Source organism: Cylas formicarius, unplaced genomic scaffold (genome assembly GCF_029955315.1).
Source record: "Cylas formicarius isolate icCylForm1 unplaced genomic scaffold, icCylForm1.1 PGA_scaffold_16__1_contigs__length_5364039, whole genome shotgun sequence".
Lineage (NCBI taxonomy): Eukaryota > Metazoa > Arthropoda > Insecta > Coleoptera > Brentidae > Cylas > Cylas formicarius.
In genome coordinates this window covers 2850910-2861955 of record NW_026844246.1, presented here as the reverse complement: position 1 = coordinate 2861955, position 11046 = coordinate 2850910, and positions in this window count along the sequence as shown.

Here is an 11046-nt window from a genome sequence, read left to right as displayed (position 1 = left end):
TTTAATTAAGAGCTCAGCCCAGAAATTTTTCTCAAATATGGGATTCAATACATAAATTTATAAAAATATGATGGCCCTATATTTCAACTCATGGCACATCACCAGAAATATTTCGACTTTCAAACAGATTTAGCCTTGGTCTGTCGGTTAAGGCTTCTGACTAGAAATCAGATTCTCCATGGCAGCGTAGGTTCGAATCCTACCTGCTGCAAACGGCCATTGTTTTGCTTGAAATATATATTTTTTAATTAACAGCTCAGCCCAGAAATTTATCTCAAATATGGGGATTCAATACATAAATTTATAAAAATATAATGGCCTTATATTTCAACGCATTTCGCATCACCAGAAGTAGTTCGAATTTCAAACAAATTTAGCATTGGTCTGTCGGTTAAGGCTTCTGACTAGAAATCAGATTCTCCATGGCAGCGTAGGTTCGAAACCTATATGCTGCAAACGGCCATTGTTTTGCTTGAAATATATATTTTTTAATTAACAGCTCAGCCCAGAAATTTTTCTCAAATATGGGGATTCAATACATAAATTTATAAAAATATAATGGCCTTATATTTCAACGCATGGCACATCACCAGAAATATTTCGACTTTCAAACAGATTTAGCCTTGGTCTGTCGGTTAAGGCTTCTGACTAGAAATCAGATTCTCCATGGCAGCGTAGGTTCGAAACCTACCTGCTGCAAAAGGCCATTGTTTTGCTTGAAATATATATTTTTTAATTAACAGCTCAGCCCAGAAATTTTTCTCAAATATAAGGATTGAGTACATAAATTTATAAAAATATAATGGACTTATATTTCAAGGCATGGCACATCACCAGAAATAGTTCGACTTTCAAACAGATTTAGCCTTGGTCTGTCGGTTAAGGCTTCTGACTAGAAATCAGATTCTCCATGGCAGCGTAGGTTCTAAACCTACCTGCTGCAAACGGCCATTGTTTTGCTTGAAATACATATTTTTTAATTAACAGCTCAGTCCAGAAATTTTTCTTAAATATGGGGATTCAATACGTAAATTTATAAAAATATAATGGCCTTATATTTCAACACATGGCACATCAATAGAAATAGTTCGACTTTCAAACAGATTTAGCCTTGTGTGTCGGTTAAGGCTTCTGACTAGAAATCAGATTCTCCATGGCAGCGTAGGTTCGAAACCTACCTGCTGCAAACGGCCATTGTTTTGCTTGAAATATATATTTTTTAATTAACAGCTCAGCCCAGAAATTTTTCTCAAATATAAGGATTGAGTACATAAATTTATAAAAATATAATGGACTTATATTTCAAGGCATGGCACATCACCAGAAATAGTTCGACTTTCAAACAGATTTAGCCTTGGTCTGTCGGTTAAGGCTTCTGACTAGAAATCAGATTCTCCATGGCAGCGTAGGTTCTAAATCTACCTGCTGCAAACGGCCATTGTTTTGCTTGAAATACATATTTTTTAATTAACAGCTCAGTCCAGAAATTTTTCTCAAATATGGGGATTCAATACGTAAATTTATAAAAATATAATGGACTTATATTTCAAGGCATGGCACATCACCAGAAATAGTTCGACTTTCAAACAGATTTAGCCTTGGTCTGTCGGCTAAGGCTTCTGACTAGAAATCAGATTCTACATGGCAGCGTAGGTTCAAAAGCTACCTGCTGCAAACGGAAATTGTTTTGCTTGAAACACATATTTTTTAATTAACAGCTCAGCCCAGAAATTTTTCTCAAATATGGGATTCAATATATAAATTTATAAAAATATGATGGCCTTATATTTCAACTCATGGCACATCACCAGAAATATTTCGACTTTCAAACAGATTTAGCCTTGGTCTGTCGGTTAAGGCTTCTGACTAGAAATCAGATTCTCCATGGCAGCGTAGGTTCGAAACCTACCTGCTGCAAACGGCCATTGTTTCGCTTGAAATATATATTTTTTAATTAACAGCTCAGCCCAGAAATTTATCTCAAATATGGGGATTCAATACATAAATTTATAAAAATATAATGGCCTTATATTTCAACGCATTTCACATCACCAGAAGTAGTTCGAATTTCAAACACATTTAGCATTGGTCTGTCGGTTAAGGCTTCTGACTAGAAATCAGATTCTCCATGGCAGCGTAGGTTCGAAACCTATATGCTGCAAACGGCCATTGTTTTGCTTGAAATATATATTTTTTAATTAACAGCTCAGCCCAGAAATTTTTCTCAAATATGGGGATTCATTACATAAATTTATAAAAATATAATGGTCTTATATTTCAACGCATGGCACATCACCAGAAATATTTCGACTTTCAAACAGATTTAGCCTTGGTCTGTCGGTTAAGGCTTCTGACTAGAAATCAGATTCTCCATGGCAGCGTAGGTTCGAAACCTACCTGCTGCAAACGGCCATTGTTTTGCTTGAAATATATATTTTTTAATTAACAGCTCAGCCCAGAAATTTTTCTCAAATTTATAAAAATATAATGGACTTATATTTCAAGGCATGGCACATCACCAGAAATAGTTCGACTTTCAAACAGATTTAGCCTTGGTCTGTCGGTTAAGGCTTCTGACTAGAAATCAGATTCTCCATGGCAGCGTAGGTTCTAAACCTACTTGCTGCAAACGGCCATTGTTTTGCTTGAAATACATATTTTTTAATTAACAGCTCAGTCCAGAAATTTTTCTCAAATATGGGGATTCAATACATAAATTTATAAAAATATAATAGCCTTATATTTCAACGCATGGCACATCACCAGAAATAATTCGACTTTCAAACAGATTTAGCCTTGGTCTGTCGGTTAAGGCGTCTGACTAGAAATCAGATTCTCTATGGCAGCGTAGGTTCGAAACCTACCTACTGCAAACGGCCATTGTTTTGCTTGAAATATATATTTTTTAATTAACAGCTCAGCCCAGAAATTTATCTCAAATATGGGGATTCAATACATAAATTTAAAAAAATATAATGGCCTTATATTTCAACGCATTTCACATCACCAGAAGTAGTTCGACTTTCAAACACATTTAGCATTGGTCTGTCGGTTAAGGCTTCTGACTAGAAATCAGATTCTCCATGGCAGCGTAGGTTCGAAACCTATATGCTGCAAACGGCCATTGTTTTGCTTGAAATATATATTTTTTAATTAACAGCTCAGCCCAGAAATTTTTCTCAAATATGGGGATTCAATACATAAATTTATAAAAATATAATGGCCTTATATTTCAACGCATGGCACATCACCAGAAATATTTCGACTTTCAAACAGATTTAGCCTTGGTCTGTCGGTTAAGGCTTCTGACTAGAAATCAGATTCTCCATGGCAGCGTAGGTTCGAAACCTACCTGCTGCAAACGGCCATTGTTTTGCTTGAAATATATATTTTTTAATTAACAGCTCAGCCCAGAAATTTTTCTCAAATATAAGTATTGAGTACATAAATTTATAAAAATATAATGGACTTATATTTCAAGGCATGGCACATCACCAGAAATAGTTCGACTTTCAAACAGATTTAGCCTTGGTCTGTCGGTTAAGGCTTCTGACTAGAAATCAGATTCTCCATGGCAGCGTAGGTTCTAAACCTACCTGCTGCAAACGGCCATTGTTTTGCTTGAAATACATATTTTTTATAATGGCCTTATATTTCAACACATGGCACATCAATAGAAATAGTTCGACTTTCAAACAGATTTAGCCTTGTGTGTCGGTTAAGGCTTCTGACTAGAAATCAGATTCTCCATGGCAGCGTAGGCTCGAAACCTACCTGCTGCAAACGGCCATTGTTTTGCTTGAAATATATATTTTTTAATTATCAGCTCAGCCCAGAAATTTTTCTCAAATATGGGGATTCAATACATAAATTTATAAAAATATAATAGCCTTATATTTCAACGCATGGCACATCACCAGAAATAATTCGACTTTCAAACAGATTTAGCCTTGGTCTGTCGGTTAAGGCGTCTGACTAGAAATCAGATTCTCTATGGCAGCGTAGGTTCGAAACCTACCTACTGCAAACGGCCATTGTTTTGCTTGAAATATATATTTTTTAATTAACAGCTCAGCCCAGAAATTTATCTCAAATATGGGGATTCAATACATAAATTTATAAAAATATAATGGCCTTATATTTCAACGCATTTCACATCACCAGAAGTAGTTCGACTTTCAAACACATTTAGCATTGGTCTGTCGGTTAAGGCTTCTGACTAGAAATCAGATTCTCCATGGCAGGGTAGGTTCGAAACCTATATGCTGCAAACGGCCATTGTTTTGCTTGAAATATATATTTTTTAATTAACAGCTCAGCCCAGAAATTTTTCTCAAATATGGGGATTCAATACATAAATTTATAAAAATATAATGGCCTTATATTTCAACGCATGGCACATCACCAGAAATATTTCGACTTTCAATCAGATTTAGCCTTGGTCTGTCGGTTAAGGCTTCTGACTAGAAATCAGATTCTCCATGGAAGCGTAGGTTCGAAACCTACCTACTGCAAACGGCCATTGTTTTGCTTGAAATATATATTTTTTAATTAACAGCTCAGCCCAGAAATTTATCTCAAATATGGGGATTCAATACATAAATTTATAAAAATATAATGGCCTTATATTTCAACGCATTTCACATCACCAGAAGTAGTTCGACTTTCAAACACATTTAGCATTGGTCTGTCGGTTAAGGCTTCTGACTAGAAATCAGATTCTCCATGGCAGCGTAGGTTCGAAACCTATATGCTGCAAACGGCCATTGTTTTGCTTGAAATATATATTTTTTAATTAACAGCTCAGCCCAGAAATTTTTCTCAAATATGGGGATTCATTACAAAAATTTATAAAAATATAATGGTCTTATATTTCAACGCATGGCACATCACCAGAAATATTTCGACTTTCAAACAGATTTAGCCTTGGTCTGTCGGTTAAGGCTTCTGACTAGAAATCAGATTCTCCATGGCAGCGTAGGTTCGAAACCTACCTGCTGCAAACGGCCATTGTTTTGCTTGAAATATATATTTTTTAATTAACAGCTCAGCCCAGAAATTTTTCTCAAATATGGGGATTCATTACATAAATTTATAAAAATATAATGGTCTTATATTTCAACGCATGGCACATCACCAGAAATATTTCGACTTTCAAACAGATTTAGCCTTGGTCTGTCGGTTAAGGCTTCTGACTAGAAATCAGATTCTCCATGGCAGCGTAGGTTCGAAACCTACCTGCTGCAAACGGCCATTGTTTTGCTTGAAATATATATTTTTTAATTAACAGCTCAGCCCAGAAATTTTTCTCAAATTTATAAAAATATAATGGACTTATATTTTAAGGCATGGCACATCACCAGAAATAGTTCGACTTTCAAACAGATTTAGCCTTGGTCTGTCGGTTAAGGCTTCTGACTAGAAATCAGATTCTCCATGGCAGCGTAGGTTCTAAACCTACTTGCTGCAAACGGCCATTGTTTTGCTTGAAATACATATTTTTTAATTAACAGCTCAGTCCAGAAATTTTTCTCAAATATGGGGATTCAATACATAAATTTATAAAAATATAATAGCCTTATATTTCAACGCATGGCACATCACCAGAAATAATTCGACTTTCAAACAGATTTAGCCTTGGTCTGTCGGTTAAGGCGTCTGACTAGAAATCAGATTCTCTATGGCAGCGTAGGTTCGAAACCTACCTACTGCAAACGGCCATTGTTTTGCTTGAAATATATATTTTTTAATTAACAGCTCAGCCCAGAAATTTTTCTCAAATATGGGGATTCAATACATAAATTTATAAAAATATAATGGCCTTATATTTCAACGCATGGCACATCACCAGAAATATTTCGACTTTCAATCAGATTTAGCCTTGGTCTGTCGGTTAAGGCTTCTGACTAGAAATCAGATTCTCCATGGAAGCGTAGGTTCGAAACCTACCTACTGCAAATGGCCATTGTTTTGCTTGAAATATATATTTTTTAATTAACAGCTCAGCCCAGAAATTTATCTCAAATATGGGGATTCAATACATAAATTTATAAAAATATAATGGCCTTATATTTCAACGCATTTCACATCACCAGAAGTAGTTCGACTTTCAAACACATTTAGCATTGGTCTGTCGGTTAAGGCTTCTGACTAGAAATCAGATTCTCCATGGCAGCGTAGGTTCGAAACCTATATGCTGCAAACGGCCATTTTTTTGCTTGAAATATATATTTTTTAATTAACAGCTCAGCCCAGAAATTTTTCTCAAATATGGGGATTCATTACAAAAATTTATAAAAATATAATGGTCTTATATTTCAACGCATGGCACATCACCAGAAATATTTCGACTTTCAAACAGATTTAGCCTTGGTCTGTCGGTTAAGGCTTCTGACTAGAAATCAGATTCTCCATGGCAGCGTAGGTTCGAAACCTACCTGCTGCAAACGGCCATTGTTTTGCTTGAAATATATATTTTTTAATTAACAGCTCAGCCCAGAAATTTTTCTCAAATATGGGGATTCATTACATAAATTTATAAAAATATAATGGTCTTATATTTCAACGCATGGCACATCACCAGAAATATTTCGACTTTCAAACAGATTTAGCCTTGGTCTGTCGGTTAAGGCTTCTGACTAGAAATCAGATTCTCCATGGCAGCGTAGGTTCGAAACCTACCTGCTGCAAACGGCCATTGTTTTGCTTGAAATATATATTTTTTAATTAACAGCTCAGCCCAGAAATTTTTCTCAAATTTATAAAAATATAATGGACTTATATTTCAAGGCATGGCACATCACCAGAAATAGTTCGACTTTCAAACAGATTTAGCCTTGGTCTGTCGGTTAAGGCTTCTGACTAGAAATCAGATTCTCCATGGCAGCGTAGGTTCTAAACCTACTTGCTGCAAACGGCCATTGTTTTGCTTGAAATACATATTTTTTAATTAACAGCTCAGTCCAGAAATTTTTCTCAAATATGGGGATTCAATACATAAATTTATAAAAATATAATAGCCTTATATTTCAACGCATGGCACATCACCAGAAATAATTCGACTTTCAAACAGATTTAGCCTTGGTCTGTCGGTTAAGGCGTCTGACTAGAAATCAGATTCTCTATGGCAGCGTAGGTTCGAAACCTACCTACTGCAAACGGCCATTGTTTTGCTTGAAATATATATTTTTTAATTAAAAGCTCAGCCCAGAAATTTATCTCAAATATGGGGATTCAATACATAAATTTATAAAAATATAATGGCCTTATATTTCAACGCATTTCACATCACCAGAAGTAGTTCGACTTTCAAACACATTTAGCATTGGTCTGTCGGTTAAGGCTTCTGACTAGAAATCAGATTCTCCATGGCAGCGTAGGTTCGAAACCTATATGCTGCAAACGGCCATTGTTTTGCTTGAAATATATATTTTTTAATTAACAGCTCAGCCCAGAAATTTTTCTCAAATATGGGGATTCAATACATAAATTTATAAAAATATAATGGCCCTATATTTCAACGCATGGCACATCACCAGAAATATTTCGACTTTCAAACAGATTTAGCCTTGGTCTGTCGGTTAAGGCTTCTGACTAGAAATCAGATTCTCCATGGCAGCGTAGGTTCGAAACCTACCTGCTGCAAACGGCCATTGTTTTTCTTGAAATATATATTTTTTAATTAACAGCTCAGCCCAGAAATTTTTCTCAAATATAAGTATTGAGTACATAAATTTATAAAAATATAATGGACTTATATTTCAAGGCATGGCACATCACCAGAAATAGTTCGACTTTCAAACAGATTTAGCCTTGGTCTGTCGGTTAAGGCTTCTGACTAGAAATCAGATTCTCCATGGCAGCGTAGGTTCTAAACCTACCTGCTGCAAACGGCCATTGTTTTGCTTGAAATACATATTTTTTATAATGGCCTTATATTTCAACACATGGCACATCAATAGAAATAGTTCGACTTTCCAACAGATTTAGCCTTGTGTGTCGGTTAAGGCTTCTGACTAGAAATCAGATTCTCCATGGCAGCGTAGGTTCGAAACCTACCTGCTGCAAACGGCCATTGTTTTGCTTGAAATATATATTTTTTAATTATCAGCTCAGCCCAGAAATTTTTCTCAAATATGGGGATTCAATACATAAATTTATAAAAATATAATAGCCTTATATTTCAACGCATGGCACATCACCAGAAATAATTCGACTTTCAAACAGATTTAGCCTTGGTCTGTCGGTTAAGGCGTCTGACTAGAAATCAGATTCTCTATGGCAGCGTAGGTTCGAAACCTACCTACTGCAAACGGCCATTGTTTTGCTTGAAATATATATTTTTTAATTAACAGCTCAGCCCAGAAATTTATCTCAAATATGGGGATTCAATACATAAATTTATAAAAATATAATGGCCTTATATTTCAACGCATTTCACATCACCAGAAGTAGTTCGACTTTCAAACACATTTAGCTTTGGTCTGTCGGTTAAGGCTTCTGACTAGAAATCAGATTCTCCATGGCAGCGTAGGTTCGAAACCTATATGCTGCAAACGGCCATTGTTTTGCTTGAAATATATATTTTTTAATTAACAGCTCAGCCCAGAAATTTTTCTCAAATATGGGGATTCAATACATAAATTTATAAAAATATAATGGACTTATATTTCAAGGCATGGCACATCACCAGAAATATTTCAACTTTCAAACAGATTTAGCCTTGGTCTGTCGGTTAAGGCTTCTGACTAGAAATCAGATTCTCCATGGCAGCGTAGGTTCTAAACCTACCTGCTGCAAACGGCCATTGTTTTGCTTGAAATACATATTTTTTAATTAACAGCTCAGTCCAGAAATTTTTCTCAAATATGGGGATTCAATACGTAAATTTATAAAAATATAATGGCCTTATATTTCAACACATGGCACATCAATAGAAATAGTTCGACTTTCAAACAGATTTAGCCTTGTGTGTCGGTTAAGGCTTCTGACTAGAAATCAGATTCTCCATGGCAGCGTAGGTTCGAAACCTACCTGCTGCAAACGGCCATTGTTTTGCTTGAAATATATATTTTTTAATTAACAGCTCAGCCCAGAAAATTTTCTCAAATATAATGATTGATTACATAAATTTATAAAAATATAATGGACTTATATTTCAAGGCATGGCACATCACCAGAAATAGTTCGACTTTCAAACAGATTTAGCCTTGGTCTGTCGGTTAAGGCTTCTGACTAGAAATCAGATTCTCCATGGCAGCGTATGTTCTAAACCTACCTGCTGCAAACGGCCATTGTTTTGCTTAAAATATATATTTTTTAATTAACAGCTCAGCCCAGAAATTTTTCTCAAATATAAGGATTGATTACATAAATTTATAAAAATATAATGGACTTATATTTCAACGCATGGCACATCACCAGAAATAGTTCGACTTTCAAACAGATTTAGCCTTGGTCTGTCGGTTTAGGCTTCTGACTAGAAATCAGATTCTCCATGGCAGCGTAGGTTCGAAACCTATATGCTGCAAACGGCCATTGTTTTGCTTGAAATATATATTTTTTAATTAACAGCTCAGCCCAGAAATTTTTCTCAAATGTGGGGATTCAATACATAAATTTATAAAAATATAATGGCCTTATATTTCAACGCATGGCACATCACCAGAAATAGTTCGACTTTCAAACAGGTTTAGCCTTGTGTGTCCGTTAAGGCTTCTGACTAGAAATCAGATTCTCCATAGCAGCGTAGGTTCGAAACTTACCTGCTGCAAACGGCCATTGTTTTGCTTGAAATATATATTTTTTAATTAACAGCTCAGCCCAGAAATTTTTATAAAATATGGGGATTGATTACATAAATTTATAAAAATAAATTGGCCTTATATTTCAACGCATGGCACATCACCAGAAATAGTTCGACTTTCAAACAGATTTAGCCTTGGTCTGTCGGTTAAGGCGTCTGACTAGAAATCAGATTCTACATGGCAGCGTAAGTTCGAAACCTACCTACTGCAAACGGCCATTGTTTTGCTTTAAATATATATTTTTTAATTAACAGCTCAGCCCAGAAATTTTTCTCAAATATGGGGATTCAATACATAAATTTAAAAAAATATAATAGCCTTATATTTCAACGCATGGCACATAATCAGAAATAGTTCGACTTTCAAACAGATTTAGCCTTGGTCTGTCGGTTAAGGCGTCTGACTAGAAATCAGATTCTCCATGGCAGCGTAGCCTCGATACCTACCTACTGCGAACGGCCATTGTTTTGCTTGAAATATTAATTTTTTAATTAACAGCTCAGCCCAGAAATTTTTCTCAAATATGGGGATTCAATACATAAATTTATAAAAATATAATGGCCTTATATTTCAACGCATGGCACATCACCAGAAATATTTCGACTTTCAAACAGATTTAGCCTTGGTCTGTCGGTTAAGGATTCTGACTAGAAATCAGATTCTCCATGGCAGCGTAGGTTCTAAACCTACCTGCTGCAAACGGCCATTGTTTTGCTTGAAATACATATTTTTTAATTAACAGCTCAGTCCAGAAATTTTTCTCAAATATGGGGATTCAATACATAAATTTATAAAAATATAATGGCCTTATATTTCAACGCATGGCACATCACCAGAAATATTTCGACTTTCAAACAGATTTAGCCTTGGTCTGTCGGTTAAGGCTTCTGACTAGAAATCAGATTCTCCATGGCAGCGTAGGTTCGAAACCTACCTGCTGCAAACGGCCATTGTTTTGCTTGAAATATATATTTTTTAATTAACAGCTCAGCCCAGAAATTTTTCTCAAATATAAGGATTGAGTACATAAATTTATAAAAATATAATGGACTTATATTTCAAGGCATGGCACATCACCAGAAATAGTTCGACTTTCAAACAGATTTAGCCTTGGTCTGTCGGTTAAGGCTTCTGACTAGAAATCAGATTCTCCATGGCAGCGTAGGTTCTAAACCTACCTGCTGCAAACGGCCATTGTTTTGCTTGAAATACATATTTTTTAATTAACAGCTCAGTCCAG